This window comes from Protopterus annectens, chromosome 2.part0 (assembly GCF_019279795.1).
Source record: "Protopterus annectens isolate FY-2018-M chromosome 2.part0, PAN1.0, whole genome shotgun sequence".
In the NCBI taxonomy this organism is placed as follows: Eukaryota; Metazoa; Chordata; order Ceratodontiformes; family Protopteridae; genus Protopterus; species Protopterus annectens.
Window position 1 is genome coordinate 434,393,047 of NC_056728.1, and position 15,422 is coordinate 434,408,468.

The following is a 15,422-nucleotide window of genomic DNA, read 5'->3' on the forward strand; positions in this document are numbered from 1 at the left end:
CAAAGTTCCAGTCTTTCTCAGCCAGCTTTTTTTTGTAAAGCCATAATTCACACATGATTGATGTTTTATAGTCTCCCATTTATTCACTTATTTTAGTGTTGCTGGTCTTCTTCCTGATCACCATCACCTCACAACACCAGACTGTGGTTCGAGTCCAAGGTATTTCTGATTCTTTTTGTCAGCTTCTGTGCTTTTCTTTCAGCCATTTTTATATGGAATAGTGGAAAAAGTTTCATTGGCAAAGTCTAAGTGTGAGCTCTATTGTCAGAAGAATGAGAAGTAGAATCCCCTTTTGCTTGCTGGTTCAACATTTGTTGGCTAAACTTTATTTTCTCCTTAGCCTGTTCTAGAGCCAAAAATGCTGTTGATTCTTGAGGGAAAAATATTCTGAAGGCAGTTAGGTACAGCAGCTTGAATCTCACACCTGCCTCTCAGCATTCCCTGATTGCTGGGATAAAGTTACTTATCTTCTGCCTGATGTGCAATGAGTAATCGTTTTCCACAAATACTCTGCTATCTCCATTGTTAATACTGTTCCCTTCTGACATGGTATTGTCAGGATTAGTTCCTTCTGTTATGATTGCATATTTACTAATACAGTTCTTGGCTGCTTTTCTTATGACCGTGTTTGGAGTATACACATGATGAGCCCTTTCAATTCACAAATCTTGCTGTGGAACATCAATCCAGTCACTTATTTGAGATTTCATGAAATTATTTCAATCTGTTGTCCTTCCTTATCACTGTCGCAGTATTCCTACTAAAGGGATATCCTCCTGAGGAAAGCCGTAAGACCTGCTAACATACCAAAACCTTAGGCCCTTTCAGGCATCGTATGTCATATGTCGAGGATGTATGATAAAAAAAGTGATGTACAGGTGCTTAATGCTCTGAAGTTATTTGCTGTCCATACTAGTGTAATTTTTCACAGTGTCACAGCTACCAAGCCTGTAGCAGATAGTTACCATGTTGGGGTATTTCCTTCTTTTTGTTCAGTTACCATTTTACATGTCATCCAGGAAGGTGATATGCGAGTCTTGGAGACAGATTCCTCTTAAAGGTACGTGACAAGTGCCTAGTCTGCTTAGGTGTAGTAAATTCCACGTGAAAAAAAAAAATTCTCATGTGCAGACCACAATCACATTCAGTGTGCAGTTTGTCAGGCTTTTGTTCACAAGACACTTCGTAGCTGTCCTCACTTTGTTTTCCCAGAGAACCAAAGTTTGAAAATGCTAGCCAAGGAACTATGGCTTCTGAATCCACCTCCAAAGACTTTCAGCTGTCTCTTAAGTCTAAAAAGAAACATTTAGGGAATTTTGTTGGCCAGCCTCTACAAGAAGTCTCTGGGTTGGATAAAGAATCTGAGGAATGCCCATTTCTGATGCCAGTTCCCCTTTGTTATGACCCAGTTGGAGGCTAATACTGGTCTGATTACCCACAAGTCCACTGAGGCCGAGTGTAGATCTTTTGTAGACAAGAAGGGAGAGCCACAGCTGATTATATCAGAAGGTCCGAGGAGAAATACCTAGATTCTTGTTAAGGAAGAACATCCTGGTTCCAGGGCTCTGATCCTCACAAAAGGATGTTTCACAAGGAGATCTTCCTGGACATTATCCATTGGTGGAGTACTCTTCAATTCAGTATTTTGCCTCCCTCTGAACATGCAGATTTCCGAGATATGTTCTAGAGTGTCAAGTCCCCAGGCTTAGAAAGTAGATGCCATGCTTTTTTTCATGGGAGGGGATGTTCCTGTATGCTTATCCCCCTCTTCCTCTGCTTCCCAAGGTCGTGCACAAGATCATGTAGGACAAACCCAAACTCTTTTTGGTGACTCCATTTGGGCCTAGGCAGCACTGGTTACCCCTTCTGTTTCATTAGTCCCAGGACGATCATCACATGTTACCTCACAGGATGGATCTCCTCACACAGGACAAGGGCGCTTGCCATTCTCATTCACCCTCATCTACTCACCCTGTATTTGATTCTTTGGGTGAAAGGATTTAGTTTCCTTTTTGACACCAGTTTTCTGACGACATGGTTCGTGTTTTTCAGGAGGCCAGAAAACTCACTACAAGAAAATCCTGTGTTGCCTAGTGGAAAAGATTTTATATTTGGGGTCACAAACATAATTAGAACCTTCTTTTAATGAGTATTCCTGCTGCTGTTTGTTTGTGCGAGTTGCTCAATTCTGGTCTGGCATATTATGTTAAAGCCCATTTATCAGCCATTTCTGCTCGTCTGCCTTTGGATCCACCAATTTCCTCTGGATTTGAAGCTAAACAATTTTTAAAAGGTGTCACTCATATTAAGGTACCCAGAAAGCCCATTCTCCCTTCGTGGGACCTCTAATTTTGGTCTGGAAAAGTTGATTCCACGTCCATTTAAAATGGCAGCTGTTTTTATTCTGCAGTTATGTACTTGAAAGACTATGTTTTGTTGGCTCTTAGTTCTGCCAAGAGTCTCTGAACTCCAGGTCCTCTTAGCAATTCCCCGATTCTGTTTTTTCACAGAGATACAGTTTCTCTTTCCACATTTCTTCTTTTTTATACTCCAAGACAGTTAATGACTTGTGCTTAAACCAGTCCATTCATCTTCCTTTTTTCTCTTTGCCTCAGAATAGTGATGAGACAGGGTTCTTCACACTTTGTATTTGCATAGTTAGCTCTGATATTATTTGGATAAACTGAAGATGTTAGGAAATCTGAGCAATTTTTGTTTCCTTTCATGCCAAGAAATTGGGTTTAGTTGTTTCTAAGCAAACCATCTCCTCTTGGATTTTCAAGGCTATCTCTTTCTGTTCTTTTTATGACAAGCAGCTTTCTTCTTCAGTTTGTGCTGATTCTACCAAGGCAGTAGCCTCTTTTCATGCCTTTTTCAAGGGTCTGGATACTACTTCCATTTTGGAAGCTGCTGCTTGCTTTTGTGCATACATGACCATCCTATATGTGTTGGATGGCTCTTCAGTTGCTTCATCGTCACATCCTTTATAGTAACTTCCTGTCGTCAGAAATAATGCAAAAGTGGTAAGGAAGGAGACATTACAGTTGTGTAAGAATTTAGCATAACAGTAGATGTCCTGCTTTTCACTGTTGCAGTATTCTTTCCCTTCTTCTTTCTTCCTTCTTTGGCCAATGAGTCTTTCTTTCTCCCCTTTCTGAATGCACATATGCATTCTTTTCTGTTCCTCTTGGGCTTTTCTGGTCCTGCTGGGGCAATTCAGTTCTGAGGATTAAATGCTGTTATGTCTTTTATGTACCATATTTCTTTTTTTAAACACCTTCATTGAATTATTACTTAGGACAATGGCAAATTTCCATTTATATAAAAGCAATCAAACTGTATTAACAAGTTCATGTTTACATTCTACTTCACATATATTGCTATATATCATATAACTTGAGCAACATTACATAAATTATTCAATTACTGCCTTTTTTTAAACGAGAAACATCTTTATTAAACTATCACTTATGATATAGGCTGTGACGCCTGAGCCCTTGCCCGGCAATCAAGGAGCCACAATCCTCACCACTAACACCAGAGAGGGCGTCACATATATGAGGAAAGGATAACAAATACACACAGTAAAGTGCAATTTCCCTTAAGAGCATACAGAGATCACAGTTTGTCTGGGGCTGGTCACTCCCTTGCTCTCCAGGTCCCCAATAAGACTCCCCACTGGCACAGCTATAGGGTCCAGATCTCAACCTAGCTGTTGAAGCTAAAATGTCCAGCACCCTCTCTGTCCAACCAGTGCTTCATGTCCCTGCCCAGGTAGCTGACACACACACACACACACACACACACACACACACACACACAAACACGCTTTGAGATACGAATTTATACAACCACGCAGACACTTTTGGGGATGGCTGGCACAGGTTCTCCAGCTGTGCCCCTTTTACCCAGACTATATTGTAGAACCATTTGCCACCATCCAGCTAATATTTATCAGCTGCCCAAAGGCCCTTAAAAGGGTGCCCAGTTATTACTGTGCAATATTATTATCCAGTTGGTAGATGTGACTAAACAGTCAAGCTTATTTGGAGTGACTTGGACAGTAAACACTATAAATATGCAATGTACTCTAGAGCTTAAATTATCTCTACACAAACCAGCCACAGTTAAAATGTTTTAAAATATTTAATAATAAATAATTAAAACCACAAGACAATACTTTCTACTACACAGTCAGTGCTAGTCAAGAGTTCAGAGATCATACAGAAATACTTAAAATAAATCAGTAGTACAGTTCTGTCATCACAGAAAAATACTTAGTCCAATCTTTCTAGTTCTTGCTATTCCTAAAAGAAAACACAAGTCTAAGATAACTTACATAAGACAACCGGCAGTGTGCTGTGAGTTGGATGATCAAGACAAAATGCTCAATGCCTTCTGATTCTCTCTGTTTAAATTGCTATTGCAGTTCTGATAAACATTACATCATCTAGTTCCCAGGCTACACATTAACTGGATTTGCATTCTTAACATCTCTCTTTTGTTACCTTGCAGCTGGTCAGGAACAGAGCAATAAAGATACATTTGCATGTTTAAATCTAGCAGTTTAACTCTTGGTTAAAACAATAGAAAGAATTTCTTCATCTAAACTTTTCGGCATCACTGTCTACTTCAAAGAGTCACCACATGATTTACTTTGGTCAGTAGAGTGCACTGTTGCCACATTTATTTCGAATTCCACATGTAACGACATTTCCTTACATTTAAAACAACAAGCATGTAGTTTAAATTCATATTTACAAATGACAGAATTATCTTCTATCTGGTTAGGCTGGCAGCCTTCACCCTTCTCTACCAGTCTTCACATAGGCAGTCATACATTTTGTATAAAACAAAACAGTCCACTCTGACACAATCGTAGTTCCAAGCATTTTACATCACAGACCATACTGGACACACTCCCAGTTTCAGACATTATACATCACATATCCCAGAGGCTCCCCTCACTCTGGAACAAAATCCCAATCCATGTTAGGCAGAGCCCCTCAGTGACCCTCTTCAAGAGAAATCTTGACGAGTGAATGGGAGATCGTAGGTTTACCCCTGTGATCTCTTCTGTGTCCCTACTAGACAGAGGCACAGTAAACTAACCTTAAAAGGGCTATCTTCTGTGACCTACCATACAGAGGCACAGTCAATTAATCTAAAAGGGTGGCGAAAGCCAAACACACTCTGGCAAGGCTTATAAATGCCCTAGGGCAGATAGCCTAGTATCAACCTATGAACATATAATCTACCCAATCATTCAGTCAAACATTACATAGCTCATTTAAGTCCTGCCTTTCTTAAACCCCATTTCTCCCCTCTGTGTATTCTTCCCACAGTTCTCATTTTTTCCTATCTATTTTGTTCCTCCCCTTTTCTAAAGGTTTCCATTCCAGTTGTTTTATCTCTCTTACTGTATTCATTACTCCTAGTACAGTTGATTTAGATTTCCATTTTCTAGTAATTTCTGTTTTGGCAGCCACCGTAATTAGACACAGCAAGGCCTTATCATGTCTAGGCAGGTCTAATCTGTATCATAGCTCAGAAAAATCATCTCCCTCCAGTAGGGAATCCTTAGTCTGCCAACTCAACCACACTCAAAGAAAATATGTTCCCAGTTACCTCTTTTGACCCATCTCACCTCCAACATTTGCTGTCTAACTAAGGAAAAAAATCCCTGAAGTCTACTTGGGGTATAAAAATATATATGTAAAAATCCTAAATCTTTTAGATTTTGTTGCATATTTGGGAGACGTGCATATATCTTCCCATTGTTTCTTTGTGAATTGCTTATCCAGCCTATCTTCCTTGTCCTTTCTAACCTCCTCTGATTCTTATAGATATCATTCAATATTTTATATGCTCTACTACTAATTCCTTTTCTAATGCTAGCTTCTGTTCCAGATTCTACTAAAACCTCTACCAGTGCTGGTCTTTCATTTAGGACCCCCTGTTTCTTTTTCTTTGTGTATACTCTGATATCAATCCTTGATATGGGAGGCAGTCTGTAACCTGTAGTCCAAATGAATTCTTAAGCGTCTTACCGTTCTATAATCTTTGCCTGTCTGGTTATTTGCTCCCAACACCGTGGTTCCTTTGCCAGTTTATTCCAATAAATTCCAGCCTCCTCCTGCTTATTGTCTATATCCCTAATTGCAGTCATCCTTATTGGAAGTGTTGGCTTAGTTCTTAGAATATTTTCTGATTGTTATTCTTCTTAAAAACCTGAATCCAAAATCCCAGTCTCTCCTTGTTTCTTGAGCTTACCCCCTGTCTTATCATCATTCCTTTCCACATTGAATTATTTGTGCTGTGTATAGAAATCTTAACTGTGTAGCTCTGAAGTATCCCTTCAAATCGGATAATCCCAATCCACCCTGTTGTACTGGAACAGTCAGTTTATCCCACTTGACTCTTGCTGGTTTTCCCTCCCGGATAAAGCCCTTCAGGTCTTTATTAATTGCTATCCACAACTTCTCCTCTGGTTGACAGAAATATGCCTGATCTGTGTACAAGACCAATAAGACTAAAAACATTTTAACTGCTTGTATCTTACTATCCATATCCATATAACAAAGCTTTCATTTTCTCAGTTTTTGTATTATCTTTTGTTTAGTCTCTTCCCACATATCCATAGCTGACATACCAGAATCATTTAAATCTATACTCATAAATATTTATTTTTATCATGTCCCCATAAATATGGATATTGCTGAACCAAATCATATATGGGTTTGTAATGTACCACTATTGTCTTTGTTTTGCCTTCATTAATTTTTTTTTCTTGAAAACATTTGAAATGGTCTCAAAATGTTCGACAACACTGTAATGCTTTTTGGTTTTGTCAAGTATAAAATAATATAATCTGCAAACAGAGCCAGCTTTTTTTGACTACCATACCAATTATACCTTTGAATTTCTGAGTCCCTTATTTTCTTTGCCAGTGGTTCTAAATTTAATGCAAATAACAAAGGGGAAAGAAGACACCCCTTCCTGGTTTCTCTGCTCAAGCAGTAATTATCAGAGAGGACACCACCCACTTAAATTTTTGCCTCCAATCCCGCACATATCCTCCTAATCAACATCATAATTTTTTTCAGGAAATGCAAATTGCCCTGCTCATACAGTCCCAGCTTACTCTGTCAAATGCCTTCTCTGCATCAAGACCCACCAACAACAATTATATTTTGGTTCTCAAGACCCACCACCAGCAATTGCATTTTCTTACATTCTGCTTCCCTGTGGATCATCAGTTTTCTGTTAATGTTTACCTCCCCTCCACAAAACCACATTGATCCATATCTATCAATTTTGGCATTACTTTTGCCATTCTTTTAGCCATTATAGATATTAACACTTTATATTCATGGTTTAGTATTAAAATGGGCCTGTATGAAGCTGGGTTTGATAGATCTTTACCCTCTTTAGGTATTGCAACTACTACTGCTTTCTTTCAGAATGTTGGTACTTCTCCTTCCCTTAAAATACTGTTAAAACCTTCCAAATCTTTATCAGGTTTTTCCCTCCTAGCTTCCAAACTTCCACAGGAATACCCTGTATTCCTGGGGAGTTTCCTGTAGATTGATTATACATCACAATTTGTATCTCATCTCCTCCTATCCTAACCATTAGTAATTGAGCCTCATCTGTCTCTAACCATTGCATATATAATTATTTCATAAACATTTCCATTTGTATCTTTTCTTGACTTCCATGTTTCTCTGCTTTATACAGACTTTGATAGAATTTCTGAAATATTTCTAATACCTCTACAGGATCTCTTATTAACTTTCTAGTTAGGGTTTATGTTATAACAGCAAACAATCAAAACATCGAACGCTGTTTTATCGACCACAAAAGAACAAAAACAAAAAAGAGCGAACAGCCAGAACAGCAAATATTTTCCCAGGGAAAAAATTTGCTGTTCCCAAAAAACAAAACAAAAAAAACACACACTAAACACTATTTTAATTGGGGAGCTGTGCCCCCCACACACCCCCTACTTAAATATACCAACTCCGAGATCATACTACAGTGCCAAAAATGGCAAAGTGACAGAAGATGCCAAGCGACTTCTTTCCTAGGGAAAGAATTCACTTAAAAGTCTGAATACCTGGTTAAAGCTGCTTCTGTTTTTCCAGCCTTTTGTTATTTGAGTTGATATTTTCCTTCAGTGGCTCATTTATTTTAATCACTGGAGTATGTTTGATTTTTTCCCTCTAAATTACTAGAAGCCATCTATTATACCAGGGCTGAAGCTTGAGCTGAACCCCTGCAGGATTCTTCAAAGCCAGTGTTCTCTCATCACCGTTTCTGGTTGCTTTTCTTTCAGGTTCTCTAAATCCAACTCCTTCCTCACCTCCTAGACAACAATCTTATAACTCCCACACAGCATGGTTTCAGACCTAATCATAGCACCATGACTGCCCTCCTCTCCTTCCTTGAAATCGTAAATAAAGCCCGTGACTCTGGACAAATTGTTTCCACCTTACTTCTTGACCTTTCCAAAGCCTTCGATACCATCTCACACAGCCTGCTCTTAACTAAACTCTCCAAACTCTACCTATCCTCCTCCTCTCTGAAGTGGTTCTCTAGTTATCTATCTAATAGAAATCAAGTGGTAAAATGGAAAAAAGCCACTTCTTCCTTCCTTAGCACCCCTACAGGAGTTCCACAAGGCTCCATACTGGGTCCTCTTCTCTTCAATATTTTTATTAATGACTTCCACAAATCGATCCCATTCTCTAGTATCATCCAATATGCAGATGACTCAACTATCATCTGTTCTGCCTCATCTATCACTACACTACAAAAACTTACTCAAGATGCCTTCTCTTCCACAGAGCTATGGATGCTAAGCAATCACCTGGCTCTCAATGCCACCATGACCAAACTAATGTTATTTACTCCTTCCAAAGTCACTCCTCCCGACATGAATACATTCTTAATTACTAGTCAAAACAACTCACCTCTAGAATTAGTGTCAGAGACCAAACTACTCGGGGTCAAAATCGACAACCAACTTAAATTTAACTCCCACCTGTAAATAAACATCAAAAAAACGCATCAAAAACTTGGCATGCTTTATAGACAGAATGCCTACCTCACATCTGTCACTAAAATCACTCTCTCTACTTCCTTCCTTATCCCCTCCCTTCTCTATGGCGCCCCACTACTAACTAATCTTCAGTCCTCACTAAAAAACAGCTTACCTCCTGCTATAACAAAATTGCAAGATTCGCCACCAGCCATAAGTCCTCCACTCACCACTGTTTCTCCCTCCATAAACTAAAATGGCTAGAACTTCCCAATCAGTTAACTTACACTAAACTAACTCTAGCCCATAAGCTTATTCTAAACCCCTCCCTCTGCCCCTCCCTTTCCTCTGCCTTTAAAATGCACCTACCTAACAGAGTTCTAAGGTCAAATAATCAAAATCTACTGGAAGTGCACAAACCTACTCCTCCCCCAGGCAAAAACCTTCTTTCCTTCAGCCTCGCACACATCTGGAACTCCCTACCTCCACTCATCCGCACCACCTCTAACCACTCTACCTTCAAAAAGTCTCTTTTCTTGCATCTAACATCACAGTGGGAATGCTCTTGCTCCCACCCCACATAACTAACTCTACTTAATATCCTTCAATACCATATTCTATTTTTTTAGCTACTTTGTTTGTTCTCTAAACTGTACTAATGTCTACAATTGTTGTATTACTATCATGTTACTTCTCAATGTATTAGCGGTTATGACTGCTATTCTATATTGGATTAGTTTTTACTTTCATTGTGCCTACATAGTATTAATACTCTCTGTACCTAGATTGTCACTGTCTAATGTTGAATGTTTATTTTGTTTTGGAGCTTTTCTCCCCAGGACTCCATTGAAAACGGGTTCTTTAAGGCCCAATGGACTATCCTGGTAAACCAACTGCAATAAATAAATAAATAAATTTCCTCTTTGCTGGCATCCAGGCAGTGTACTTACTATCCAGTAACTGGAGTGTACCCAGAATGAGAGTTTCACTGGCTCTCTTTTCTCAGTTTCTGTTTTCACATTGGGGCAGCTAAAATTAAGCAGCAACCGTCTTGGAAATTCACATCTAGATGTGTTGGAGCTGGCTGTGGCAGTTATCACATCTATGCAGCAGATTCTGGTACATCCCATGCTGGTGTCAGTACAGCAGACCCTGCCATTACTCATGCTGCAGCAGGTTTGTCACCCTATTTCATTGCTAGCTGGGTGTACTGATTTGGACCAGAACTTGCATCAGGCATCCCCAGAGGACTGCATTTCCACCAAATGGGCTTTATCATTTTTTGAGTTGGAACCATTCCTTGAAAAACCACAGTATGGCAAGGTGCTGCGTAGAAGGCATTGACTTGGCAACCACTTAACTTTTTCCGACCTAGATGAAGATGAGGGCAGAGCTTCCCCTGAGTCACTTCCCAACAATGTTCATTTTGGAGAGTTCCTTCACTCGATTGGGGGAAGGGATGGCCTACAAAGTCCCACTAACTAGAGAACGCTATAAGAAAATTGCAGATTCACACTTCAGACCTCCTTGTTGGACATATATTCATAGACTTGTACTAGGCTAACAACCCAGAGGGCCTTTCTAAAGCTAGCAAAAGAATAATAATGTCCTGTATCCAATAGGACATCGGGGGCCAGGCGTTTATAAACTACCTCTGTCTATAAGGGACATGGGTGTCAGGCCCTGTGTAAATTTCCTGTTCCCTAACCACTTGTCTAGGTTGTGCTTAAACTGGGTAATAAATGAACTCAGCTTCTCATAGATGGAAAGCCAGTTCCATAGGAGGTTCAGTCTCTGGGACACATCTGTTTCTACAGCATGTTCTGTTTAAGAAGCAGACAAAATTCAGGTCCCTAGACCTTGTATTTCTGGTATTCTTTGACTTACGCATATGTAGAAGATTCATAAGTGTGGGGTTTGTGGATGTCTTGTAAGCCAAGCATAGATCACCCCTCAGCAATCTGTATGAGACTGAGTAGAGGGAAAGGGCTTTAAGGCACTCTGAGTAAGACAGGTTTGTTATGCCTTGTATTCTTTTTGTAAGGAACCTTTGAGGTTGTTCTAGTTGCTGCATATGCCTGGTCAGGTGCTTACCAAAGGGAGCATTGTACTCTACGATTGGTCTGATAAGGGTGGCATACAGTGGGATAATGACCTCTTTGGACCTAGATGCCATGCCCGTACTTGTAAGTTGCTCAGCATAATAGGATTTCCTTAACACTGTGACCACATGGTGGTCAAAGGTAAAGCTGTTGTCCATGTGCATAACCAGATCCCTCACCAATGGATCGGCACTTATGGGTGTACAGTGGATATAAAAAGTTTACACACCCCTGATAAAATGCCAGGTTTTTTGTTATATAAAACAATGAGACCACAATAAATCATTTCAAAACTGTACCCACATTTAATGTAACCTATAACCTGTACAATTTAGTTGAAAAACAAACAAATCTGTTAGGGGAAAAAGTATAAAAAATAAAAAAAGTGCAATAAGCTGGTTGCATAAGTGTGCACACCATTTAACTAATACTTTGTTGAAGCACCTTTTGGTTTAATTACAGCATTCATTCTTCTTGGGTACACACCTACCATCAATAGTCTCTGATTAACCCAAAGTGTAAAGTTCAGCTGTCCTAGTAGGATTTTCCTCACATTTACTCAGTTGCCTGCTACAGCAAATGCCATGGTTCACAGAGAGCTTACAAAGCATCAAAGGGATCTCATTGTTGAAAGGTATCAGGCAGGAGAAGGGTACAAACACATTTCCACAGCATTGGATCTACCATGGAACACAGTAAAGACAGTCGTCAAAAAGTGGAGAAAATATGGGACAGCAATGACATTGCAAAGAACTGAACGTCCCGCCAAATTTGATGAAAAGACAAGACGAAAACTGGTCAGGGAGACTGCCAAGAGACCTACAGGAATGCTGAAGGACCTGCAGGAATTTCTGGCAAGTACTGGTTGTGTACTACATGTGACAATCTGATGTATTCTCCATATGTCTGGGCTATGGGGTAGGGTTGCAAGACGGAAGCCTTTTTCTTACACAGAAAAACATCTAGGCCCAGCTAAAATGTGCAAAACAATACATCAGGTCTCCCAAAAGCATATGAAAAATGTGTTATGGTCTGATGAGACCAAGGTTGAACTTTTTGACTACAATTCCAAAAGGTACGTTTGGCGCAAAAACTACACTTCGCATCACCAAAAGAACACCATCCCCACGGTGAAGCATGGTGGTGGTAGTATCATGCTTTGGGGTTGATTTTCTTCAGCTGGAACTGAGGCTTTAGTCAAGGTGGTGGGAATTATGAGCAGTTCCAAATACCAGTCACTTTTGGCCCAAAATCTTCAGGCATCTGCTAGAAAACTGAAGATGAAGAGGAATTTCACTTTTCAACATGACAATGACCCGAAGCATACGTCCAAATCAACAAAAGAATGGATTCACCATAATAAAATTAAAGTTTTGGAATGGCCCAGCCAGAGCCCAGACCTAAATTTAATAGAAAATCTGTGGGATGACCTGAAGAGGGCTGTGCACAAGAGATGCCCTTGCAATCTGACAGATTTGGAGTGCTTTTGCAAGTGGGCAGATATTGCCAAATCAAGATGTGCCATGCTGATAGACTTCTACCCAAGAAGACTAAATGCTGTAATTAAATCAAAAGGTGTTTCAACAAAGTATTAGTTTAAGGGTGTGCACTTAAGCCACCAGCTTATTGTACATTTATTTTTTTATATGTTTTCCCTTAACAGATGTGTTTTTCAATTGAATTGTGCAGGTTATAGGTCACATTAAAGGTGGGAAAAGTTTTGAAACGATTTATTGTAGTCTCATTTTTTATATCACCAAAACCTGACATTTTTACAGGGGTGTGTAAACTTTTTATATCTACTGTATTATCTTCAGAGAGGTCACTATGGCAGCTTGGGGGCAACCTTAAAACAGCAGTCCTTGTGCCCAGGAAGTAATTTAGGATATTTAGTGTGCTTGGGGACTGGTTGGTCCAGGGATAACCCAAGCCAGATCCCATTTTGTAGACAGCAGCCATGGAAAAGATTTCTACTCAGTTGTCCACCAGTGGAGTCCAGGACATCTGGACAAGTTTAAAACTGAATGTTGTATCCTCCACATTATCCATGAGGGCATTCATCTGCTTAACCATATGGTGTATTTTCAGTGTTAGCTTATCACTGAAATCCTCAAGAATGATGATTAAGGGGGTTGCCAAATGGACTGCCGAAATGGAAACTTAAGACTCAGTGGCTATTTTTTGTCATTAATAACATTACAAAGTTGGCAGAAGACACTGAGCTGTTGTTCTTAGTTTCCTTTCACAATATCACTCCTGTTTGATGATCGTTTTTTGCCATGTTTTTCGTTCTGTGCTGTTGACCACCAAGTGCTCCCAAGGCTTCTCCTCATCAGTCAGCTACATTGAAACTGACTTTGCAACCTCTGAACTTTGATCCATGATCAGGGTTGAAGAGATTGAGTTTTCATGAAACCGCATCATATTCTGCTGTGGAGTGTTTTTTTCCTTCGATCCAGCTTCGTGCATTCAGCTGCACCTTCCCACTGAAAGATGTGGCATGAGCTGTACTGATGCGTAGTCCGCTTCTCTGCATGCGACACAGCCACAGCCTTGCCACCCACCCTGTGCTTTCTCAGCCTCCACCACGATTGGATTGCAAAGTTGTATCTAAGCACTCTCAACAATCTAAAATGCCCAAAAGTTGCTTCCTAGGCTAACATTGGAGGCTTCATTTTGGCTCAGACTAGTACGCTTCCATTGCTGACACCCCTACATTCCGGAATGGCCCCCTCCTGCTCATTCCCTTCAAGGACCTTATCTTGCATTATGTGGGCAAAGCACACATTAACATCACCACCCACAGACAGTTAGTATGGCCTCTCCAGTTTTGAATGTTGCTAGCAGCATTGATTTCTTCTCTGAAATCAAGAGAGTGCTTTCCTTCTTTCAAAACCATCTGTAAGAAAAACATACAGGGAGAAATGGAAACGTTTTGTTCAATGAGATGACAAAGTAGAACTGCAGTTGTCTCTCTTATAAATAGGATTTGAAATGCTTGACAGAGCTCTTCAAACAGTCTCCTGTTTACTCTTTCATTAATCACATTTGGCTGTCTCCTCCAGGTTTACCCCAAGGTCGTCTCATACCCCTCCTTAACCACTGTACTAACAAGGCATTCCTAAAAGAATTACTTTCTGTTCCAGAGTGTGTACTCAGTGTATTCATTGTCATGCCTACTTTCTGCAGCATCTGAATATTTTAACTATTGACAGTGTCCTTTTTCAACTTCTGTCCAGATGTTTGCACTGTGTATGTATAGGTTCATACTGTTTGAACTAAAATTTAATTTATACTTTGTTTAATATGTTGCTCTGATTTACATGTTGTAATAACTTTAACCATATTATGTAAAATGTGAGGCTTTTCTCCCAGGTCTTCTTTGAAAGTGTAATAAGCCTGAATAGCTGTTTGCAACCTCTGCACCCCAGAGAAAAGACCTTTAAGTATACAAAGTCAGACCTCTCTAGGTAGATATCAAATTGCTTAAAATGGTATGTCAAATGAGACTGTGAGTTTGGGCATCCCCCATGGCTCAAGCTGTCAGAACAGTGGCCACATTCAGTAGTTCTGAGAAGTGCCTCAGTAGACAATTTCTGCAGCAGGAATGTGGTTGAAATTTAACACCTTTGCTTAATGTTTCAGACTGAAAATTGCTTCATCTTCCTTTGGGGCTATGTTAGTCAAAAGGATGTTTGACTAGCCAGGCCCACTGAGATGCTTGACTGGAGACTTATTCCTACTTGTTAGCATAGATGTACCACTTTTATATCAGATGCAGGTGTTAAGTACTTCCCATTAACACTAGACCTATAAGAAGTGTATCCATCTTCTATAACACAGTTCTCCCTCCTGCACACCCACCCACAACCAAGATCTGTAGCAATAAGCCAGTTTGTGGCGGTTGTGTCCTCTTCTAGCAGATGACTGGCCTGGCACTTGCTATTGTTCTTCTTCATTTCTTTGCACACGTTACTTGCACTGCAGTATGAGTAGGATATCCAAAACAAGCACACCAGGAGGAGTTTGCAAGATGGTTGTCAGACGCACACAATACTTTTGAAGAAGTTCCAAGTGCTGAGTGGTCTTGATGTTTGTGACGTAAGTCCCACCTATTAAAAAGATGTACACACTTGTATACTTAAAAATTGACTTTCTGTCAGCACTTGATGTGCTGCCTGTAGCTGATTAGCCTCTTGGATAAGACTTACCTGCCAAGGATCACTGAGGGCTAAATTCCATTTGCAAAGCTAAGTGCTTTGTGAAAGTAGTTAAGT

General features: G+C 40.0%; 1 protein-coding gene across 2 annotated transcripts in view; it reads left to right on the top strand.

Moving 5' to 3' along the window:
- Nucleotides 1-15,422, top strand: part of VPS13A (vacuolar protein sorting 13 homolog A) — a 4,910,496-nt gene that overhangs the window by 2,387,686 nt on the left and 2,507,388 nt on the right. The window lies entirely within an intron of this gene.